The sequence below is a fragment of the Suricata suricatta genome, chromosome 4, assembly GCF_006229205.1.
Source record: "Suricata suricatta isolate VVHF042 chromosome 4, meerkat_22Aug2017_6uvM2_HiC, whole genome shotgun sequence".
Lineage (NCBI taxonomy): Eukaryota > Metazoa > Chordata > Mammalia > Carnivora > Herpestidae > Suricata > Suricata suricatta.
In genome coordinates, this window is record NC_043703.1 from 30,213,237 (window position 1) to 30,239,045 (window position 25,809).

A 25,809-nucleotide genomic window follows, 5' to 3' on the forward strand; every position below is an offset into this window, starting at 1 on the left:
GACCAATGGAATAGAATAGAGAATCCAGAGCTGGACCCACAAATGTATGGTCAATTAATTTTTGACAAAGCAGGAAAGAGTATCCAATGGAAAAAAGACTGCCTCTTTAGCAGGTGGTGCTGGGAAAATTGGATAGCAACATGTAGAAGAATGAAACTAGACCAGTCTCTTACACCATAAACAAAAATAAACTCAAAATGGCTGAAGGACCTGAATGTGAGACAGGAAACCATCAAAACCCTCGAGGAGAAAGTAGGGATAAACCTCCTAGACCTCCACCGCAGCAATCTCCTACTTGACACATCCTCAAAGGCAAGGGAAATTTAAGCAAAACTGAACCCTTGGGACTTCATCAAGATAAAAAGCTTCTGCAAGGCAGTTTCATTCTTTTGCCGGTAACTGTTCATTCTTCCGAGACCACTTATTGAAAAGACTGTCTTTTCTTCATTGTATATTCTTTTCTCTTTTGTCATAGATTAATTGACCATATAAATGTGAGTTTATTTCTGGAGTCTCCATCCTGTTCCATTAATCCATGTGTCTATTTTTATGCCAGTACCATATTGTTTTAGTTTCTATAGCCCTGTATTATACCTAGAAATCTGGAACTGTGATACCTCTGGTTTTTTCTTTCTCAGAATAGCTTTGACTATTCAATGTCTTCTGTGGTTCCATACAAATTTTAGGATTATTTGTCCTAGTTCAGTAAAATATGTTATTGGTATTTTTATTGGGATTGCACTAAATCTGTAGATTTTGGGGGGATAACATGGACATTTTTACAATATTTGTTCTTCCTATCTGTGAGCATGGAATAACTTTCCATTGGTTTGTGTTCAATTTCTTTCATCACTATTTTATACTTTCAGAATACACGCTTCCTTAATTAAATTTATTCCTAGGCATCTTATTATTTGGGGTGCAATTATAAATGGTATTTTAAAAATTTCTCTTTCTGTGACTTTGTTAGCAAATAGAAATGCTACCAGTTTCTGGGAATTTTATATTTTGACAATGTACTGGGTTTATTACTTGTAATAGTTTTTTGGTGGAGCCCTTAGAATTTTCTATGTATAATATTGTGTCATCTGCAAATGGTGACATTTTACCTTCTGCCTTACCATTGTGGATGCCTCTAACTTATTCTTTTTGCCCGGTTGCTGTGGCTAGGACCTATAGCACTATAGTACTATGTTGAATAAAAGTGGCAAGGGTAGACATTCTTGTCTTGCTCCTGAGCTTATGGGAAAGCTCTCAGTTTTTCACTACTAAGGATGATGTTAGCTATGAGTTTTTCATGTATGGCCTTTATGTAATGTTGAGTACATTCCCTCTAACCCCATTTTATTGAGAGTTTTTACCATGAATGCATTTTGGGTCTTTTTAAGTGATTTTTCTTTATCTATTGGGATGATTATATGATTTTCATCCTGCATTTTGTTGGTGTATGATGACTGGTTAGTGAATACAGAACCATCCTGCATCCCTGGAATAAATTTCATCTGATAATGGTGAATAATATTTTTCAAGCATTTTTGTATGTTGTTTGCTAATATTTTGTTGAGGACTTTTGCAAATATGTTCATCAGGGATATTGGCCAGTAGTTGTGTATGTGTGTGTGTGTGTGTGTGTGTGTGTGTGCGTGCGCACACATGCACGTGTGCCCTCTTTCTGGTTTTGATAATGCTGTCATTGTAGAATGTATTTGGAAGCTTTCCTTACTCTTTTATGTTTTGCAATAGTTTGTGGAGAATAGGTATTAACTCTTCTTTAAAGGTCTGGTAGAATTCACTTGTGAATCCATCTGATTCTGGACTTTTTTTTTGTAGTATTTTTTTCATTTTTAAATCAATTGTGTTACTTTTAATTGGTCTCTCCAGATTTTCTATTTGTATGTTTCAAATATTTAATCTATTCCTTCTACGTTGTGCAGTTTGTTGTCATATAATCAAAATTCTTTACTTCACCACCATCTTCTAGACATGCTAACTTGGCTCTAGCATAAGTAAATTCTCCAGAGAGAAGAACATGAATGACCAAATACTGAAAAGGGGGTAATCTACATTTAAGTATGTTATTAGAACAAATCTGTAGGCTAAGAAAAATGAATAATAATTCATTTGCAAGTTGAATTACTGCATTTGCAAAATTTTTTAAATCCCAAAGTTTTTGTTCTTGATCTGACAAAATATGTGAATACATACGTGAACATGAAAACATAACATACAAATTCCTGTTTTACTTTTTCAGAAAAAAAATTGTTTCTCCAAATGTTCTGAAGTTTCCTAATGCACAAGGCACAACCATAAGCAAATACAAATCAATGTATCTGAGAGCTAGAGGAATTTATATAAATTAGGAAGTTGTAAGAAGAGGCCACAGCCAAAGTGTGGTGTCAGGAAGCAACACAGGAATGAGGTGACTGCACATTTCAATCAATCCACTAAAATTAACTAGGCAATATTATACACATTTGCAGCATAAGACATACAAAAGTTATGGTCATTATCCGAAAGGTTCTCATATCAACTTGATATTGAAGTGCTGACTTCTTTCTTCTAGGCTGGTCAAGCTTTTATGACAGACATTCAGGAGAAGAAAAATTCTAATGTTTTATTTTAAACAAAGAGAAACCAGGGGTACCTGGGTGGCTGAGTCAGTTAAGCATCGGACTATGGCTCAGGTCATGATCTCATGGTTCGTGGGTTCAAGCCCTGCCTGTGTTAGGCTCTGTGCTGACGGCTCAGAGCCTGGAGCCTGCTTTGGATTCTGTGTCTCCCTCTTTCTCTGCTCTTTCCCTGCTCATGCTCTATTGCTCTCTCAAAAATCAATAAACATTAAAACGTTTTTTAAATAAAAAATAATAAAAGAAGACATACACTGCAGTGTTTACTAAGGTCTTAATACCCTGAGGTGGCCTGTACTTCCAAGTGCCTAAATTCTCATGACAAAGAATATTCCATATATTCCAGTATCCAGAATATTCCATATATTCCAGTATCCAACTGCATTGATAGTAAGGAAATACTCAAAGATACCTGAAAAATATAGCTAAAAACTTTTAACCCCTGGTCAGTTTAGAGATTTAAGAAGAAAGACACAGATGACAAATGTATCCTGTGAGTCAAATGGTCTTGTATTCCAAAAGTGTCCTTTATCTTCTTTATGCTCACATTGGAGCAATCCAGGGAAGATTAGCAAGGTCCCTGCACAAGGATGACACACAAATTCATGAAGCATTCCACAGTTGTCTTTTTTTTTTAAGTAGAAAATGTACTACTTCAAAAGGTATGATGTTTAAATGAGATAACATGTCTTTTAATAGTACGTAATTTAGAATTAGGCTCACAGTGAGCATTTGATAAATGTTAGCTCTTATGTACTAGCAAAACACTAGAAAATAATATATATATTATTGTGCCCATAATATATAGCATGCATATGTATAGTCCATATGATTTAAATATATAATTCAGTTCTATAATAAATAGGTACCATTCAGCAGTTTGCCTGGACAAGATGATCATCTATTCTAATCCAGGCAAGTACATCCTTATTTAGAAGAGCCAATCTTTAGGAAATATAGTCAATAATAGTATAACTTTGTAAGAGGACAGGTGGTAACTATACTTTTTGTGGTGAAAATTTTGTAATATATATATAAATGTCAGATCACTACGTTATACACCTGAAGCTAGTATAATATTACATGTCACTTGTACTTCAATTAAAAAAATATTAGGGGCACCTGGGTTGCTCAGTTGGTTGAGCATCCTACTTGATTTTAGCTCAGGTCATGATCTCTCCAAACATGAGATGGAGCCGCATATTGGGGTCTGTGCTCACAGCATGAAACCTGCTTGGGATTCTCTCTATTCCTCTCTCTGCCCCTTCCCTGCTTGAGTCTCTTCTCTATCAAAATAAATAAATAATAAATAAATAAATAAATAAATAAATATTTTTAAAGTATCAATCTTATCATATTTTTGTCAAAGAAATAGATAAAATCCTATGCTTTTTTGAGTCAGAAAGAGCTAAGTTAGAACCCTGACTCAACCACATAATATATCAGTGACTTTGGGTATCATGCTCCTTCTCCCTGTGTCCAGGGAAAATGAGGATACTAAAAGAGTATCTCATAACATATACATTTTTTAGGAGATAACATATATACGGTGCTTAACTCAGAGCTTGGCATTTATCTAAAACTTGCTACTAGTTACTATTATTTTTATTAGTTTAAAAAGATCTGTGTATACCAATTTATTAGGTTGGTGACATAGGTGCTTCTTTAGTTGCAGCTCTCTTAGCTGAGATCAACAGTCCAGGTATATAAGTGGAATTGGTGGACTCTGGTCAACTAAAACACATTACCAATGTCTAGGGGCCAATAGGAAGAAAGTAAGTTATTTTCAAAATGTTCTGATGTGATGACATATATTTTATAAGTGAGACAAAAAAAATACAGGTTATTGTATAATATATGCCAGCATTCCCCGCTTCCCTTTGTAGCTGAGTAACTAATAAAACTCTTTCAAAAGCAATAATTATTGAGTAGCCACTTTGTAAGTATAGTGCTAGGTATTAGAGACAAAAATATTAAGAAACAGATACCACCTGTTCCTTTATGGAGTTATAATCTAATAAGGATGGTAAGCACTTAAAAAGTATCACACAACTACATATACAATTATAAATTTGCAGGTGCTATAAAGAAAAAGTAGAATTTGTACCTGGAGAGAAGGTAGCAGGATCAATCTTCCCAGTTTGCATGGAGCTGTCCTGGTTTTAGCACTGGGAATCTCACTTCCTAAGAAACAACTTAATCCTAGGCAAAACTGGAGAGTTACTCACCCCAGAAGTAGAATAGGGAGTCCTGATAGAGTGGGATGTCAGAAAAAGCATCTGAGAAGATGACTTCTATGCTGGGACCTAAAGAAAGAGCATTCCTGGGGGTTGAGCAATGAATAAGGCCTGAGAGAGGAAGAAGTCTTCAGTGAAAGAGGACCAGAGGAGAGTGAGCCCGGAGATGAGGCCAGAATGACTGACAGATCATGCTGAACCTTGCAATGATGTTGGCTGTGGGGAGGGTTGGGAGAGGTGGATTTTATCTGCACAGCAACAGAAAGATTCTGAAGAGCTTTGGGCAGAGAAACAACCAAGTTCAAAAATACTACGTAGACTACTTCATTTTTAAGACAATCACTCTGAGTACTATACGGAGAAATGATATGAGGTGGAAAATGGATACTGTGAACAGTAGATGGATTCAAGTGAGATTTTGATGCCAAGGCCATTGGTTATTCATCTCGTGAAGGCAGAGCACCTTAACAGTGGTACTCAAAACTTGCTCACAGCACCTGCAGGATTAGCTGGGAATTTGTTAGAAATTCCATTTCTTGAGCCCCTACACAGACCTACTGAATCACAAACTCTGAGCATAGGCAACAATCTGTGTTTCATCATGCCTTCCAAGTGATTCTGGTGCACTGCTAAAGTTTGAGAACTACCGCTTTAAGGAAACAAAATTGCTTCCAAAGAAAGACCAAAAAAGACAAGAAAATATAGTAATAATATTCCACCTCAGAGTCAAGATTCTGGGAAATAGGAATAGACATAGAAAGAGAACAGAGGCATGCATTGTTTATATTGGCAAACACAATTCAGGTTTTTCCCATTCCATATTACAACACCAACAATGTACTCATAGCAGGCTAATTAGCAGCTAGGAGGAAAGGTGTTTTCTTTTTTAATTTAAAAAATATTTTTAAAGTTTATTTATTTTGAGAAAGAGAGAGCACACAGGAAGGATGCAGAGAGAGAATCCAAAGCATACTCAACACTGTGACATTGTGGAGTTTGATGTGGGGCCTGAACTCATGAACCATGAGATCATGACCTGAGCTGAAATCAAGAGTCAGTTACTTAACTGACTGAGCCACCAATGCACTCCTCTTTTTAAATGTTTTTAATGTTTATTTATTTTTGAGAGAGAGAGAGACAGACAGACAGACAGAGTGTGAATGGAGGAGGGGTAGAGAGAGGGAGACACAGAATCTGAAGCAGGCTCCAGGCTCTGAGCCAGCTGTCAGCACAGAGCCCGATGCAGGGCTTAAATTCATGAAGTGTGAAGCTGAAGTTAGCTGCTGAACTAACTGAGCCACCCAGGTACCCCGGGAAAGGTATTTAAAGTACATTTTGGGGGGCACCTGGGTGTCTCCTTCTCTCTTTGCTCCCCCCAAATAAATAAACATTAAAAATATTTTAATAAAAAAAATAAAGTACAGTTTGAAAGGAAAAGACAAAAATAATAAGTTTAAAATGTCTAATTCCTAGATAAAATGATTGTTACAAGAAGAGAAAAACCATAAAGCAGATAGTTTGCAGAACCATGCAAGACCAAAATTTCTTCTAGTCTGTATTTCTGTGATTCCATGAACAGAAAGAGAATTAAGAAAAAGTTTAGTGTAGCTGACACACAATGCTGTTACATTCTTTTCAGGTGTACAACAGTGATTCAACACCTCTACATGTTATGCTATGCTCACCGTAAGCATAGCTACCATTTGTTACCACACAATGCTATTACGATATCATTGGCTGTATTCTCTACATGAAAAGAGAATTTTAATTGGCAGTTCACTCTTTAATATTTAGACCCAGATGATTATATCTGAATATTCAAAATCCCAGGCTGAAGTTCCTCTCTCAATTTTAATCCAAGGAAGTACACATGAACAGAAAGATATTATTGAATCTTAATGGGATGAGATTCATGACGTGCAACAGTGAAAGGACACAGCTTATCAAAAAGAAACAGATGTAATAGGAAAAGGAAGGCGTTATGCACTGTATGGGAATTCAAAGTTGAGAGTAGACATATGGTAGAAAAAAATTTATGTGTTAAAAAGGAAACCAAATGTGAGAGTAACAAGAATCCTAGAAACTTCTAGACCAGAGAGAGAATATAGATGACACTTTCTTTAAATAAATGAAATACTTGGAGAGAGTCAAGCTGTAGTAGCGATGAAGAAGAACTCCAAATATCCTTACAACTCTTAGAGGACTTAACTCATCAGCAGAGTATAAAATATGTTTTCTTGCCTGAATACCAAGTTAGTTCTTCAGATGGGAAAAGAAGCAACTTGAGAATCTATTACTCTGAGTCTAATTTTGACCACCAGAGAGGTGATTTGTTATGTAATGTATTCCAAATTTTGGGAGAGGCCACTTTGCTTCAGGGATTATAATAATGAAGGAATAGTCTATTCACAACATATTCTTTGGAAAAGGATTAACTTTTGGATGTGAACCTTTATGACATGTAACTAATTACTCTTGGAAGGCTCTTAAAATAATAAAATGTCATCTAGGTCCACTACTTTATTCTCATGATGAAGCTATTTATTCATCCAGATAAGATGTATATCTCATTGATCAGGTACTTTCTACTTAACTCACTCTAAATCAGTGATGAGTGAGGAGAGCTTCAATTCCTGGCCTCCAAATATCTATTTTAACCAAGGCTTTGAAAATGATGGTTCTCAAACTTTAAGGTATAGAGTTAACTGGAAGAATTTTTAAAATACAGTATTCTTTGCTCCATCTCCAGAGTTTTTGTTTTAGGTCTGAAAATCTGCATCACTAACTAGTTCCCAAACACTGATGCTACCAGTCTTCTGACCACTTTGAAAAGCCTCATATCTAATGAAAGAAACAATATCATGTTTAAGCCTCTGTAACCCAAACTTTGTCTTAGGACAGGTGAAATCCGTGTCTTAATTCTCCTCTTTCTGCCAGAAAAGAAGCCTGTCACCAATTTGTCAATCCTGTCTATACAATAGGAACCCTCCTTGGGAAGTTTTAAAAATATTTCTGCCCAAGATTTCTCTACCTCTGGTTCTGATTGAATGAATCTGCACTTCCAACCCGACCATCAATTAGTTAAGTTTCCAGGCAATACTATTCTGCAGTCAGTGTTGAGAATCACTGACCTTTATGTTGACAGGTCTTGAGTATTTAGCTCCTCAACCTGATCCTGTCGGCATCACCAATTAACAGCTGCCATCTAAGCAACTTACCCTCAAACCTTGAGCTAATTAGGCATCATGCATTAGTGAGGAGTTAAACACACTAAAAGTGTTACCGCCAGCTAGAAATCTTAATTTTGAGTTGGTGGTTCAAATACTAAGCATTTTTACTACCATCCTCAACAAGAAACAAGCATGTCTTGAACACTTACGGCATACCAGGGGAAGAAAACCCCTTGTGTTCATTCTGCAAGTAAAGACGGAGCCCTGGTTCTCACACACAGGAACTTAAGTTGTTAGCTGCCTGTCAGCATTTTCAGAGATGATAATCTTATGTATTGCCCAGGTATATGCCTTTGCAAAAGTCAAGGCACGGGAGGATAGAATTGTTGCATCTATTGTAATGGACAGTACACAGTGGTTGCTCAAATGTGACTGATTTAAAGTCTGATGATTGTAAGCAAGTGAAATTTTTAATAATGTAGCTCTTCTTTCAAATGACAATATTTCCTTTTGTTTTAAAATCAATGACTGTCATTCTACCTATCTTCTTTGTATCCAGTGCCTAATGTTTTTTTAAATCTGAAACCAATGACTGAATTGCTGTATGTAAGAAAGGGAAGTGAATTTTAATTCTACATTGTTCATTTGAGTTTCTTATTTATATGTCCTAAAAAAGCCACTCCCCAAATCAATGGCCTACCATATAAGAACACATGTTCATTATATTATTTTTTCTCAGGATTGTGTTCAGGAACAAACTGATAAATATTGACTGAACTTATGTATATTGCTCATATATTATATGTCTTCTAAGCAATGAAAAAAGATTATCTACATAATAGCTGTATACATTATCAATGATCAATTCATCTACCTGCAAGTGAAATATTTAATCATTACCATTAGAAGAATATCATAGAGTTTATTAAAACAATCGATCATATTTGCACCTAGATTAAAGAAAACATTAATTTCTATTTGCTAAGAAGGTAAGTAGGCATTTTCATAACTACCATGACAAATATTCAAATATATGTAACTAAATTTTGAACTACAAGTTCTCAATGTTAATTGCTTTAATCTGAACACATTTTTCTCCAATAATAACTTTTATAAGAACAAATAATTTTATGCAAGAGATTTAGTGTGCTTACTAAACACTAAACTTCAATACACGCAACACAAAGAATCTAGAAGTGCTAAGGAAAGTAGTGAAGAAAAAGCATCTCAGAAACTCAGAAATTTACTTACAGAATTCAACTCTAGAGTCCTTGTGTTATGTTTCTTTCTAAAAGCAATGGAGAATTCATCGCTTAACTCTGAGCAATAACCAAAGAAATGCATTTTGAAGAGTGAGTAAAATTCATCTTAAATGGACAAGAGAACTTTAACAAGATCTCGTGTCATTTGTGGCAGTAGCAAAATAAAAACCGGTAAGCTAGAGACTTGTGCATTCATCTCTGAAGAAAGAGAAGAACCTGCACTTCGCATAAATATCTAATCAAAACATTAAGTATGTACAACTGCACTCTAATTTGGGAGACTCCATTTGTTTCTTTTAAGAACTGCATTGGACAGATAGCTTCTTTAGATGTGTGTATATTATGTTCTCTAGATAGCAAATATAGTTGCTGGATTTTTACTTTTAAGAATTATTTTTCAGTTTTCTTGTCAAAATTTGAATTTTATGAATTTCCAGAAGCAACATTAAATTTAGATAGTCCAGGCCCTAATAATTAAGGCATGAAATGAAACTTAACCTCCCTCTCTAATGCTAGCTCAAGCCCAGCAGAATCAGTAGTGCCAAGCACTCTGGAGTTGAATTAAAGAAAAATATTATTTAATAAAAGATAGAAAGAAGTGATATATGCATTTTTTCAAGGGTAAAGAGAAGATGCTTTCGTGAATACTGATTCTACAGCTTAGTGATCCACAGAGGCAAGAAAGACAACAGGTATGAATTCAAGTAGGGACAGGGGAGGGTCAGATCGCAGTTGTAGATGTCTTTATGTTGTACAATTCTTATCATATAATGTATGCTCAGTAATATTTTTCTGAATGAATAAAGGCCATATGTATGGTATTATGATTTCAAATTTTATAGAAATTGAAAACAGGAAATAAGATTCTATGCAGAAACCAAACATAAATATAATGTTTAAATATAAACATTACAAAACAAAAATAAAAGTAATTTTAACGATGAGATACACAGAACACAGAATTGCTGATATTTATAATATCCATTGCTCTTGGGGCGCCTGGGTGGCTCCATCGGTTAAGCATCCGACTTCGGCTCAGGTCATGATCTTGTGGGTTCAAGCCCCGTGTTGGGCTCTATGCAGACAGCTCAGAGCCTGGAGCCTGTTTCAAATTCTGTATCTCCCTCTCTCTCTCTGCCCCTCCCCCACTCATGCTCTGTTTCTCTTCGTATCAATAATAAATAAACATAAAAATTAAAAAATATATATCCATTGCTCTTACAGTCGAACTGTGTTCATTAAAGGAGAGAAAGATGTACTTCCTGACTTATTTCCTCAACAGGGCGTCTTCCTGGCACTCTGCCTCACTCTCCAATTACTGACCTTCTGTAAGCTAGAGTAATCATTTAAAGAAAGAAATACATTAGATCGTGCTACTTTCCTACTTACGTTGTCCAGCAGTTTCCCACTGTACTTCACGAAACAAACCAGCCCTATGTCATGAACTACAAAGCCTGCATCAATTGGTCTCTCTCTACTCAAACCTCCCACCTCCAACACAATCTTTCCCTCTTTCTCTGTCCCATTGCACTAGGACCTTCTTCTCAGTTCCGGAAACACCAAGCTGTTTCCCATATGAAGGCCTCCAGGGAAACAGCTCACTCTCTTGGAATATCACGCTATTCGCTCCTTACCTGGGTCACTAGTCATTTCTTAGTCTACGAGGAGATTTTTCTCAATGATCATGAGGGTAATAGGTCTTCCAGTGTTATTTTCTCTCATTGCTTGCAGTCATTTCCCTGCATAGTACTTATCACAGGTGATAATCATGGAATTTAAGTATTGATCTGATCATCACCAGTCTCCTCCTTTCCAGTGGGAACGCCGTGAGGGTGGAAACTGTTTCCTCATGCCATCCCCTGACAGAAAGCCTGACATACAGCAGGTGCACACAATTTCTGAGATGCGTTTATAACTTAAAATAGTGCCAGGATTCTATTTAAATAACCTAGAAAAACCTCAGTCTTGTAGATGAAATGACAATGTAATGACAAAGAAAAATTAAATTCCACCTAATTGTCCATGAAAAGGCAAAAGTTACTCCAAAGAACTACCAAAAATAAGGAATTGCAACAATAAGAATGAATCTCTACTGTGTCTATTACATGAAACCTTAAAGACAGTGAGGAAGTAAAATATCTTACTTATATTTTTAAAAATTATATTAGGGTAAGAACAATTAGCATGAGATTTATCCTCTCAACAAAATTTTAGGTGTGTACAATATGGTATAATGTTGTACAGCAGATACCTAGCTTTTATTCATCTTGTTCAACTGAAATTTTATGCCTATTGACTAGTATCTCTCCATCAGTCTAACCCCTCAGCCTCTGGCAACCACCCTGTCACTCTTTGATTCTAGGAATTTGACTATATTAGATACCTCATGTAAATCATGTGGTGCTTTTCTGTGTCTGGCTTATTTCACTTAGCATAATGTGTTCAAGGTTCATCCATGTTGTTGCATGTTGCAGAATTTCCTTCTTTTTAATGGCTGAATAAAATTCCTTTGTACATATCACCTTTTCTTTATGCATCCATCTGTTGACAGGTTGTTTCTGTGTCACGGCTATTGTAAATAATGCTATGATGAACATGAGAGGTCTAGAGTGTCTTCAAGATCCTGATTTCAATTCTTCTGGATAAATGCCCAGAAGCGGGACTGCTGCATGATACGGTAATTATCTTTTTAATCTTTTTGAGAACCCTCCATATGGTTTTCCATAGTGACTTCACCATTTACATTCCCACCAACAGTATGAGAGTGTTCTAATTTCTCCACTTCTGCATTAACACTTGTTGTCTTCTGTTTTTTTAAGTCATTTTTAAATTTTCAACTTTTAAAATCTCCACAAGTATTTATTAAAACTATGTTTTATAACCTTTTTTAATGTTTATTCATTTGAGAGAGAGAGAAAGAGACAGAGCACAAGCAGGGGTGGGGCAGAGAGACAGAGGGAGACACAGAATCTGAAGCAGGCTCCAGGCTCTGAGCTCTCAACACAGAGCCCGAAGTGGGGCTCAAAACCCTGGAAGGTGAGATCATGACCTGAGCTGAAGTCAGACACTCAACCAACTGAGCCACCCAGGAACCCCTGTTATATAACTTTTAAATCAAGCTCTCTATCTTTTTAATATTTTTTGCTAAGGAAAGAAATAAAATCATATACTGAGCCTCCAACTCCAGGGCAACAGGTAGAGTGATGATTTAATACTGAAGAGTCAAGTGACAGCTGGCACTTTCAAAAAGCCAGTGTCACATGAAGCAAAGCAATTCAAATGGCTGCTGAGAACACAGTCACAATATTCATTTTAAATGTTCATTGCAAAGAAGGAAAAAAAAAAGAACACATTCTGCAGGATTTCTTTTTCATTTACAAAGACTACTATTTAAGGAGAAAGCAAAATAGCAATTAAAAACTGTTTAACAAATATGGGCAAATGACAGTACAAAATGTTAATAACCAGAAGCACTGAACCATGTGGATTTGGACTCATAAAGTGGCCTTTAAATGATTGGAAAATTCAAGTGCTCTTCTCTGCTATTCTGAAGGGCTTTTGTGTAAGTCAGGAATTGCAACAAGAGGATTGTTCTTGGCTTCATAAATACTTCCTATGAACTTTTGAAATCCAATCGGTATCTTTATGTACACAAATACCACAAGGGTAATGACTGCAGATGGTATGTGAACTCTAAATCTCCAGCCTCCTGGGATTTTTCATACCTAATTTTTGTTATCATAAGCTTTTTTTTATCAATACACTATATAAAAAGATTCCATTTATAGATATTTTTTAAGCAAAGGAAAAATCCTATATAATCTCTACTGTCACAATATTTTTGGTTTACTTATCTAAGAAAAAAATGTAGTGGTATGTTCATGTATCTAAAACTTTATTTGGGTAAGTTGCTTAAAAGAATAAAAAAGAATGATATGATTCTTCTGAAAGTCTCCATTTTACTGCTTTGGAGTAGTGTCACAATAACCATAATATATAGATGGATTAGATTTTCTCTTACATTTTCACCCCTGACAATTATGATAGAACTTCCTAATGAGCCCTCGGATCAGGGGCTTTCCAGGAGACAAATAATGTCACATCTGTAATGATAATTAATTGAAGTTGGATTTTTTAAAATAAGTTTTAGATACAGCATGAATGCATAGTGGAAACTAAACGAGCTGCAAATCTACCCTAGAGATGATGATAGAGATGGGGATGCAAATAGAGACAGGAAGATGAGGAGAAGGAGTGAGAAATTCTCATGAATCAAGGGCAAAGCATAGACCAAATATAACTGGTACCTGTCAGAGTTTTAAAGTGTTAATTTATATAAATATCTGAGATTGTGAGTATTATGTTGGACGCAGATTGAAATAATGTTTGCAAGAAACATGACCAAAGTGTGACAATACATCAAAAAACAATAATAGCCAATAATGAACAAGTAATAGATTACACAGTAGATTTAACATTTCTTGTCAGAGGATTTGGGAAGCCAAAAGTTATAACAAAAGAAATATTTAAAATTAAGTCTTCTATTTCTTATTTTTATTGCACAAATCTATAATCATATCCTATGTTTTGACAAACTAACATTTTATGTATTTTCAATAAGAACATCATTATTTCCCAGCAAAAGAGTTCAATATTGATACTAATGTCAGGAACAAAATGGAGGAACATAATTCTGATTTCTGTCTCTACTTCACTTTGTTTTCTTTTGACTCACAAAAGTGCCCCTTCTCCATTTAAGACTAACCCTTGAACAGATGATCTTTGTGTGATTCTTCCCCAACTCCAGGCATTGAACCCTCTGTCTCCCTATCCATTGTTGCCTCAAGATGCCCCTTTTCTTTGAGCAGTCATTTTCCTCTCTTCCTTATTTCACTAAGAAGTTTCACCAGGTGTATTCCTCTTGCCTCAAGTTCCATCCCTGCCACTCACTTCCCATGAAAGTTGGTTTTTGCCTCATTCCCACCTGAGAGTACTCTCCATAAAGTCTACTTCTATTCATAAAATCCAGTTGTTTTCTAAATCCTCATTGTCATTATTGACAAACCTTTTTTTCATGGAAAAAATCTGCTTCCTTGACATAGTGAAATATTGCCTTTCACTGGATCCTTCTAAATTTTTGAGGGTGTTGTTTGGGTTCTTTTTCTCCAACTCTTCTTCCCATCCATTTCCTTGCTCTTGTCCCTTAATTTCCAATGCCCCCATCTTTATCCACTGATCTTCCTTTCAATACTCTCTTCATGTACTCCTATAATTTTCATTCATTGGCTCAGTGAAAAGTATGCCCATTTAGATGTCTCCAACAACTGCAGAATCCTTCTTAGATGTTGCACTGACACACTGAACTCAGGTTCTCAAACAAGGTATTTTCTCCAAACTATATCAGCTCCTAAAAATTCTCAATATTTTTTCAGTTCTTTGACTTTTCCCTTTCCATAAGTATTTTTTGTTATGTCCAAGCAGCACTCAAATACAGTGGGTTTGTTTTTCACACTGCTATTCAAATCCACCTTTTCCTATTTGCTTCTGCTGCCATGATTCAACCCTAGATCCTTATTAACATGGTCTCTCCCTCTTCTCTTCCCCTTCAATGACTCTGGTATCTTGTTATCAGAGTTGACATCTTTCAACACAGCTCAGATTATATGTTCCCTTCACCAAAAACTTTCAATAGTTCAAATAAAGATCAGACTCCACCTGTCATTCACAGACCTAGTTTATATAACAAATTTGCATAACAAATTACCCCAAAACTTAGTGTAAATAAGTAATTGGGTTAAGAATCTGGACAAGGCATAACAGGAATATCTTGTCTCTGCTCTACAATGTTGAGTGCCTCATCTGGAAGACTGATTCAAAGTTGTGAACTGGATTCCTTTGAAAGTTCAGTGACTCACAGGTTTAGCAATTGGTGTTATCCTCCTTAAGTTGACCTTTTTGTGTGAGTCTTTGCATAGACTAGTTTGAGTTTCCATCACAAGTTAATGGATGAATGAATTCCAAGGGCAAGAGTCCCAAGCAAAAGAAATAAGCAGAAGCTCTATTCTTTTTTTTTTTAATGTTTAATTTATTATTGAGAGAGAGAGAGAGCACAAGCAGGGGAGGGGCAGAGAGGAGAGACAGAAACAGAGGATCTGAAGCAGGCTCTGCACTGAGACCAATGAGCCTGATGCAAATGTGGGACTCAATCTCACAAACTAGGAGATCATGACCTAAGCCAAAGTCAGATGCTCAACCAACTGAGCCATTCAGGCACCCCAGAAGCTCTATTTTTTTTAAATGAACTAGCCTCAGAAATCACACAGCATCACTTGCACTGTTTTCCACTGGCTGGAACAGTTTCAAGCCCACTCAAGTCCAAAAGGAAATTGGCGGGGAATGGCAAAGTTCTGGAAGCATGAGCACCACAAATATGGTTGTTGTCATCTTGGAAAAATACATTCTGCCACAGATCTCTGCCAGTTGGTGTTAACCTCCATTCTCAGTTGGACATTGCACTCATGCCATATAGGATTTTTTCTTCTCCAACCCTTGACTCCTCCTATACATGCATCCTCATCTTGAGGTGGAGCGTATCACCAACTCTTTCTGGAATTCTGTCCCAAACTAAACTTAGAAAATCAAAGTAGGGGCAGAAAAGCAAAGAGAGATTTGTTTACTTGCAATAACCTGGAGTTCTAGAAGTTATACCATTGGAGATTGTCAATTTTTACATTATAGGCTCTTCATCTGAGGCTGAAATTAATGTGCTTCTTTTCTTCACCCCAGTCACCTATTTACTTGACCTGAAAAGACCCTTCTGACCCCCAACTCAATTTCCTACCCTAAATCCCTCTGCTTCTGGGTGAACTAATGCAAGCCTGATAAAAGATTGAGAGAAAAAAAGAACCATTAATCTGGCAGAATAAATTGATCAGAGACCAGTAGAACCATAGTAGAAGACATATAGAATGGAGAAGAAAAGAGAAATTTAGTGTCAGTTGAGGTGAGCTCAATGGGCACCTTGCAGCGAAAAGCAAAGATGGGTTTGGGACCTGTCTATAGGGCTGATGGAGTAATAGAACATACAGTGATATAACATCCCAATTTCTTATAGCTTAAGAAACATAACTAAGGGTTTGAATACATTTATTTTTCTACTTGCAAACTCAGCAAATATCAAACACACTTTCACTTTCCTTCCTTTATACCTCAGCCCCAAACATATGCTTCATTCGGAACAAGTGTCTTCCCCAAATAGTCATGTTAATCTTTTCAGCTCCCACTGAAATATAATCTCCTTTATAAAATCATCTCAAAAGTGATCTCTCCCTCAGACAAATATACATACGCAGTAATTTCCTATTTCATTTATTACACGTACTACATGGATACTAGAGAACATTTTCTACACCCTCTGCCAAATGGAAAGATCCTCAGTAGTAACAGAATCTCACTTCTTTCTTCCCATGGCACTTTAGACAATGCCTCAAATATAGAGAACTTTGATTAACACATCATAAATTATTCAAATCTGTGAATTGAATTTTGCTGCAAACATACTTGGGATTTTGAGTATCATTCTGGCTCTTTTTTCTCATAAGAAAGTAAAAGCTAAATAAATTATAATTAAAAGCAATTATAAATGACCAAGTTTTTGCTTTCAAAAGGAAGATGAAATTCTTCAAAAAAGAAAAAACTAAATAAAAATAAAATGAAGGTTGTAAAGACAAAGCTTAATCTATAAAAATTTAAGAGACTATATGTTAAGTGAATTCAAATACATGTAACAAATTTTGGTGTACCATTATTTTTGAAAATCCCTTGAAACTTAAAAAACAGTACAATTAAGATGAATAAGATAAAATTGTTGATATGTGGTTAAATTTTCTCTACTAAATTATAATGTAGAGTTGGCCAAAATGGTATAAATGTACCACTCATCTTGATGAAATTTTAGACATTTTTCTTCCTGACAGTAAGCCCTTGATCACCCTTTCCTTATAGCTCTTACTCTAAAAACATGCAATTATAAATCCTTTCTTTGCCCCTTTAAAATATAAATCTTTCCCCAGCTTCTTTCCAGTTTTACAACCTAGGAGTGCCTTTACCAAGGACATGGGAGAGATCCCTTTGAAATGTAATCATTGGGAAACATATAGCTCCTATATGCCAGTTTCTGTGGTACAGTAGGAACCTAACTTCAATAAGTGTCAATTAGCAAACACAGATGGCCTGATCACACTGACCAACCAGTCACCTAACATCCTCCAGTGCTTTTCCATTAGCTCACAAAGGTGTTTAGCTCTCTTGTCTTTTATTTCAAGGGAATTGGTATCATTTTCTCTCCCTTATTGCAGAAGTCTTGAATTAAGTCTCCCTTGCCTGTTTAACATCATCAGGTGCAATTTTTCTTTGACAACTGTCACCTAACAGAATAATTATCCTAATAGATGCATGTCAGATTTAAAGAAAAAGTGTTAAGAAAAACAAAGTATTTTTTAAAAAAATTTTTAAATGTTTATTTTTGAGAGAGACAAAGCACAAGCAAGGGAGGGGCAGAGAGAGAGAGAGAGGACACAGAATCCAATGCAGGCTCCAAGCTCCAAGCTGTCAGCACAGAACCTAATATGGGACCCAAGCCCACAAACTGGGAGATCATGACCTGATCATGAGCTGAAGTCAGATGCTTAACTGGCTGAGCCACCCAGACTCCCCAAGAAAAAGAAAGTATTTTTATAAACCATTCTAAACTAGCTTGACTCATTGAAAACAAATCCATATCCTTTAATAACATGCCCTTTGGTGTCATCATCAAAGATAGAAGCCTAGGCAGAAGTGGGCAGAATGCTGAATCCAAGATAGAATTAATCTTTTCAGTCAGTTCTTTTTCATCCATTCCACAAGATTGTTTCACTAGACACTATGAATAGACATTTATTATTGAAAAGATGACAAAACCCGGTCTCCTCCCCCATGGAGGAGTCTAGACCTCAGTCTAGACCGAGGGAGCAAAATGTAAACCGTACATTACAGTGCAAGGTGCTAAGTGCTCCCCTGAGCTCTAAGGCCAGCAGTTCTTCCAGCCTCACTCCTGTCACATGCCTCAGCTCTGCACAGAGAGGACAGGTCTCCTGTGTGCCTTGTGGGGCAGCCCAATCCCAACATCGATCAGCAAGGGGCTTCTTTCTTTTTTAATGTTTGTTATTTATTTTTGAAAAGAGAGAGAGTGAGTGAGCGGGCATGAGTCTGGGATGAGCAGAGAGAAAGAGGGAGACCCAGAATCTGAAGCAGGCTCCAGACTCTGAGCTGTCAGCACAGAGCCCGATGCTGGACTCAAACCTGTGAACCAGGAAGTCATTACACCGACTGAGCCACTCAGGTGCCCATCAGAAGGGGGCTTCTTAATGAGCAGAATTCACAACGAATTCATGACTCCAGGTCTTGCTGCTTTGCTTCTAATTTCCAGGAGATAAAGATTCTTATTCTTCATCTGGGTGACCATACTTCTGAGATTTGCTCACTGACTACTCAAATGCAAACCCCTTTTTAAAGATACCCCTTTGACATTTCTATTTGTTAATTTAAATGTCTCTTCCATTTCCTATGCTTCAACCTACATTGATGAAAAGTAATTAACCTTCACTCATTCCTACTCTGACCTTGAGTAATTTATGTATTAAGGTTAGAAATTGATACAAATAGGTGGTTTTGCAGTTCACAGCAGTTAAGTAATCATCTTCCTCAAAACTCATAGTCTATCATCTAACTCTTTCAATTTTTAGGTCAGGAAAAAAATGTCAGAAATTATGAAACTCACAACTATTAGTCACCTTTACAATATAATTATATATCTGCTTTGAAAGACTTGAGTTTTGTTGATACCTTTCTTGCTTGGAAACAATAAGAGACAATCTTTTCTTCTGTCCTTGTTTACTGATTTAGTGTGCCTGTTGCCATGGTGACAAATCCATAGCTCCCAGGAGATCACTGTTTTGAACTCTGAATCTTTTGACCCTCTGAAACCAGCAAAATAGAAAAGGTAAAAAAGCAAGTTCTAAAATCCCTCAAGTAGACCAATTTATGGAAATGCATATTCTGCTGCTATGCTCCATACTATATGCAGTGTAAATCTCTAGTATTTTAGAAGAGAAAAATACAAATAGCTCTGTGCCTTGAATTATCAAACTATTGTGAGATTAGTTTTATAAAAAATGCTATTAGAACTTGTCCCCAGGCCTGCATGCATAATAACTTTGACCTTAGAAAAGGCATCATGATCAACTTTTTAGATTTTTGGTTTTTGAGCTAAAAGCATGCAGAAGTATATGCAAAAGAGGTCTTTTCCTACAATAACCTTATAACTAATTTGCATGTTAAAATAAATTTGTAAGTAGAAAATAATGTGGAGGTTAGAGACCCCCAATGCCCATAATCAAAAACCCACATATAATTTTTCGGCTCCCCCAAAACTAAACTTCTACTAGCCTACTATTGACCAGAAGTCTTACAGATAACAAATACTCAATTAACATATACTTTGTGTTATATATATACATATATATGTATATATATTATATACTGTATTTCTACAATAAAAAAGAACTAAAAAAAGACAATGTTAAGAAAATCATAAGGAACATACATGCACTGTATTGTACAAACTCTACATTAAGCAGTTCACACCCATTTTGATGGGTCAACTCTATAAAAGAGAAAAATAAATACTACCTATAAATAATAACTCTGGTTTTCTTAATTAAAGGCATAAGGTTTTTTAAGGTTAAGGTACAAATTAAGGTGCAAATAAACTGAACAAATGTCAGCAGATTTCATTTACACATTTATTTATTAGTTTAGTAAACATTTATTGATCTCCTACAAGCAAAAGGCAAGTATATCAGGTAAATAGAGTGAGTGAGGGAAAGCGGAAAACGGAAGGAAGTGAGGCAGGAGCCATCTCCCTGTAGGGCCTTTAAAGGTATGTTAAAGTGTCTGACGTTATTCAACATACAGTGGAAGTCATTAGAGGACTTTAAAACGGGAGAGGAAACAAAATCAGATTTGCATTTCTAAAAATAACTGCTAGATATTTTATTATTTACAGCTAGAATTTGATTATATTTTAGAAGCAATTAAATTTTGCACAATTCTGTATAATTTGGACATTAAAATGGGTGGATCATCCATGCATAATCCCAGTGATCGCTGGGACCAATTGTGAGTCTAGACAGGACATCAATATGAATCACCTTAATTTTTGTCTGTCCTAAGCTTTGACTATTGTAATGCTGTGGATGACAACAATGATGATTTAATGTACCAATGCTAACAGCACATACAACTTATTAAGAACTTAGCATAATGCTTTGTATTATATATGACATTTAATCCTTTTGAGAACCCCATACAATGTCTATTTTATAGATAAGTAAACAGTCTTAGAGTGACTAAGAGACCTTCTTGATGTCAAGCAGGATAGATACTAAATTAGGAGTTGATCCAAGAGCTCGCTAATTCCATAAAGCAAACTCTTAGAAAGCCTTGAAATGTGATTTTAATTAGTTTATTTTAGAAAATCTGAATCCAACTTTTTTTAAGGTTACATTTTCTCCACTAAGTATATATAACAACAGTATTTGATTCTGAGTAGAAAACATATCTAGAAATCTATTAGTATTATGTTTTTCTTTTTCAAAGATGCCACAGTGCAACAAACGACAACAGTGGCACTGCCATTAAATCTACTGACCTCTGGCCAAGACAGCACGTGGAAGTCATACTGATTCACTGAAATATGTTGTCTTTTTCTTAAACATCAGCAAAACAAATCCATTATTGAGTCAATGGCATTTCACCCAATAAGAAAAAAAAAAATTCAAAGAAACCAAACCTGCTGTAGTGTTTTCTGTCCTGATTTACATTATAGCAACCCTCTATAAATCAGGAAGAGAGTGATTCACATTTTGCCCATTCTCCAAATTCTAACAAGTTAAAAATTTTAAGTTACTCAGTGTATCTCTCCTTAATAACTAATTCATCTAGAATCACGGGGTTCACCTGAAGCCAAGATTATACCGTATATTAACTAACTTGAGAGTAAAATAACTAATTCATCTGGTGTCTTCCTCCCAGAAAGACTGGAGTCTAGAATACAGCTAAAAATAATTGTTTTTCCCTTAAAAAAAAAAAACAGTGCTGGCTTTTGCTGCTTCAGGAGCGGCCTTAAGCATTCTGCTGGGCCTCCAGACTGCACATCATACATAGAGAATACATCTTCATTTTTTTTGCAGTTTGACTTTACTTAGAGTTTTATAAATATCTTTTAACTACTTTTGCTTTCTATTCTATCAAGAATCCTCTAGTATTCACTACCATACAGTCTGGCTTTTTTTCTTTAATAAACCTAATAGGCATATACTTTTTCCAAAATCATTTCTCCTTCCTAGCACTCTAACACCTGACACTCACATCAACACACCTTGACATCACCCATCCACACACACTGATTTGGGGAGAAAGGAAGAAATATCAAATGACTCGAGCATTCTGATTCTCATTAGATTCTTTCTAAATATTCCTCTAATAGCTGTGTGATTAGTTTAACATTTGGAAAAGAAAAGACAACGAGCGGTTGCCACTCTCATTTTATGATGATGCAAAGTTAGTCCTGAAATAACAGAATTGGAAATTCATGGCAAAACTTTCAAGATGCTTAGTTTGGGCTAAAGAAAAAAGATAAATTATTCTAGGCCTCTCCCTTTCACCCCAGCACACATATACTTGGGAAAGACAGGCTGTCAATCACTCGAGTGACTCATTATTCAGTTACTTCTGTGCCTTCAGAATATTCAAATATTCAAATAATATTTGAGTGATTTCAACGTGCTGAACACCAAAAGGATGACATAGCTCCTTCTTGCAAAACAGATTTTAGGAGGAGGGAAAGGACATGACACACTTGCCACAGTACAGGGTTGAGTATAAGCTCATGAAAGAGGTATAGAGTTTCAGACTAAATAAGAGAAGGAAGAGTTCACTTTACTTAAGATCAGGGAAAGTTTTGATGGAGAAGTAACATTCAGTCCCTCCAGGAAGGGCAGAATTTTGACAGAAGATGAGGGAGGGAGGGATTGCTGGGGAAAGCATCAGAGGCAGAAAAAGGGCAAAAGCAAGGCAAATTTAATGTAGTGGAAATAGCATGGACTGTGAGTCTAGGATGCATGTGGGTGCGAGCCCTTCGCTTACTAATGATCACATATCCTCAGTCCACTTCTGTATAAGAGGGTTACGCATCTTCAAGTTTGCGTTAAGTTCTAAAATTCTATGTTTAAAACCCAGAGGCGGGAAGCCACAGAACAGACTTAGAGAATGGCAAGGACTATCGTTTATCTGAAGACTAATAGACATACACAGGCAGTGAGAACTGAGCGTGGAAGAATTGATTAAGACCCTAGGGCATTTGAATGCTGGCCTAGGAATTGAGGGTGTACATAGTGGTCCATGGATATCCAGTGAATATATCCCATTTTACCCAACATTTGTTGCAAATCAATCTAATGATAGTTTTAGAGGGTTGAATTGAGCCAAGAGATGTGATTAGAGTAAAAATGTAAGTGGCCATTATAAGATCAAGTTATGGGTCCTAGGGGTGAGAACCAGTGCTGTAATGGTAGGAATAGAAATGACGTTACAGACCTGAGAGGCACTGTGAGTAAGCTGTATCTAACTCAAAAGAGCTTAATTTACAAAGTCATTTGGAGATCTACCTCAAGAAAAGTATTTTTTGTCATCAAAAGAAAGTCAACCCCACTTATGAACCTCAAGGCTGGAATATTATAAGTCGCTGAGAATTGCCACTCTCTTCTCATAATATCCTTCATTTTTGACTCTCCTCTTGCCTATAGTGCCTGTCTAGGGCCTTAAGAAAAGCATGATGTGTTCCTGACAAGATGATAAACATTGTCTGTTGGCTCCTTCCCCCAGTTTACCCATGAGGATCAGAACCACAGCATTTCTCATAAGTGTGTTTCTGCCACAACTATGGACAGATAGAAAAAAAGAAGTAGAAGAGAATATGAAACCCAGAAGTAGGCCCAGGAATTCAAATGTAGTAGGGATGCACCTCAACACAATGAGGGGAGATGATAATAATTTGGTAGGCTGTATAAGCCTACTCTATACAAAGATGGAAAACAAATGGAATAGAGACCTAATGTGAAAGCATAAATACAAATGTAATTGAAGAAAAATATAAGAGAATATCTTTGTGAATTATTGTTTAAAAACAGAGATTCCAAAAGAATAATCCAGAAAGCCAAGTGATATATTGGATAAATAAAAATTAAGATTTCCTGTTTAATGAAGGATTCCACAGATAGAGTAAGCAGAATAACAGTAGCCAGAAAGAAGATATGTTAAAAGTCTAAAATCAACCATAAACTGATCTCTAAGTTATACAAAAAATTCTGGTAAAACAAGAAAAGACAGTAAACTCATTTTTAAGAATGAGCAAAAGCCACCAATAATCAATTCATAGAAAGCTAAGTCTAAATATCTGGTAATATTCAAATTTGTTAGTAATCCAAGATGTGCTTTAAAAGCACAAAGAAATATCTCTTTACAGCTATAAAAATTAGAAATCTGATAACACCACATTTTTGGTGAAGATCTGGGGTAAAGAGAACGTTTATGCACTGCTGAACAAAATAAAATCTGAGTACAGTCATTCTGGAGATTGATAAAATTAAGTATCAAATATAAGCATGATCACATTCTTGGATATCCATAGCAGGACATGTCTGAAGATGTTTATTGCATAATTGTAGTGGTAACAGAGAGTTTAAAACCTAGGTATACCTCACTGCAGGAAAACAAATTAATTGGATGTAACACCAAAATACAAAGCAAACTATGAATATGAAATATAGCAGTTAGAAGCAGTTAGACACACACATTTTACCAACAATGTTAAATGAATAAAGGAAAAGAAGAAGCTTTACAGGATGATATAATTTACGTTAATTCCAAACACATATACAAAATCTAACGTAATCAGACACAGAAACAGAAAGTAGAATGGGAATTACCAAGGGTTAGGGATAAGGAGAAAAGGGGAGTTGTTTTAAGGGATATGGAGTTTCAGATTTGCAAGGTAAAAGACTTCTGGAGAATGTGTCACAACGATGTGAATATACTTATACTGAAAGGTACACTTCAAAATGATTGAGAAGGTAAATTTTATGTTATGTGGCTTAACTGCAACAAAAACATTAAAATATATACAAAAATAAAACACATATACAGTCAAAACTACAAATGAGTTTATAAGATAAAGGCACATTTAAGAGCCTATATCAAAAACATTAATATGTGTTAACCCCACCCATGGTGGGGATTGGATTGAAATGAGAATCAGAGATGGAGAAAATTAAAACAAACAAAATTTCTCAATAAAATACTAGCAAATTGAGTCTACCAGCAAATTAAAAGAATTATTCACAGAAATCAAATGGGATTTTTTTCCTGGCTTGCAAGATTAGTTCAATATTCACAAATCAGTCAACAAGATAGACCACATTAATAAATGAAATAAGAACCATATGATCCTCTGAATAGATGCAGAAAAAGCCTTTGACAAAATACAACATCCTTTCTTAATAAAAACATTCAACAAAGTAGGGATTGAGGGAATTTACCTCAATATCATAAAGACCATATACAAAAGACCCACAACTAATATTATCCTCAATGGGGAAAAACTGAGAGCCACTCCTCTATAGTCAAGAACAAGACAGGAAAGTCCACTCTCACTGTTGTTAACATAGTACTGGAAGTCCTCAGCCTCAGTAATCAGACAACAAAAAGGAATAAAAGGCATCCAAATCATTAAGGAAGAAGTCAAACTTTCACTATCGCAGATGACATGACACTCTCTGTAGAAAACCCAAAAGACTCCACCTAAAAATTGCTAGAACTGATACACAAATTCAGTCACAGAGTATAAAATCAATGTACAGACATATGTTGCATTTCTATATACCAATAATGAAGCAGAAGAAAGAGAAATCAAGGAATCAAAACTCTTTATAATTTCACCAAAACCAATAAAATACCTAGGAATAAATCTAAACAAAGAGGTAAAAGATCTGTACTCTGAAAACTATAGAACACATTTGAAAGCAATTGAAGAGAACAAAAAGAAATGGAAAAACATTCCATGTTCATTGATTGGAAGAACAAATATTCTTTTTCTTTTATCTTTTTATATTCATGTTTTCATTTTCTTTTTTTTAATTTTTTATTTTTTTTAATATAACACAATTTATTTTTTTAACATATGCAATTATTTTCCGTCATTTACAATACAGTAGTTACAATGACACTCCAAACAGAAAAGCAAAGTAAAAAATCAGAACCCCAACTTCTATTTCATGTAATTAGAATTATACAGAAATTAGAAGGTTAAGTAACAACTAGTTAATCACCTAATTTCACAGCTATCTGAAGTGGCAAT

The 25,809-nt window shown here is 35.6% G+C and overlaps 1 long non-coding RNA gene and 1 other non-coding gene across 2 annotated transcripts in view; one reads left to right on the forward strand and one right to left on the reverse strand.

Annotated features, from left to right (window-relative positions):
* LOC115290477 overlaps positions 1–25,809 on the reverse strand; it is a 98,525-nt gene that overhangs the window by 27,233 nt on the left and 45,483 nt on the right. The window lies entirely within an intron of this gene.
* LOC115290920 lies at positions 3,145–3,252 on the forward strand. Its single transcript, XR_003908301.1, has one exon. It is a non-coding gene; the product is annotated as a U6 spliceosomal RNA (small nuclear RNA).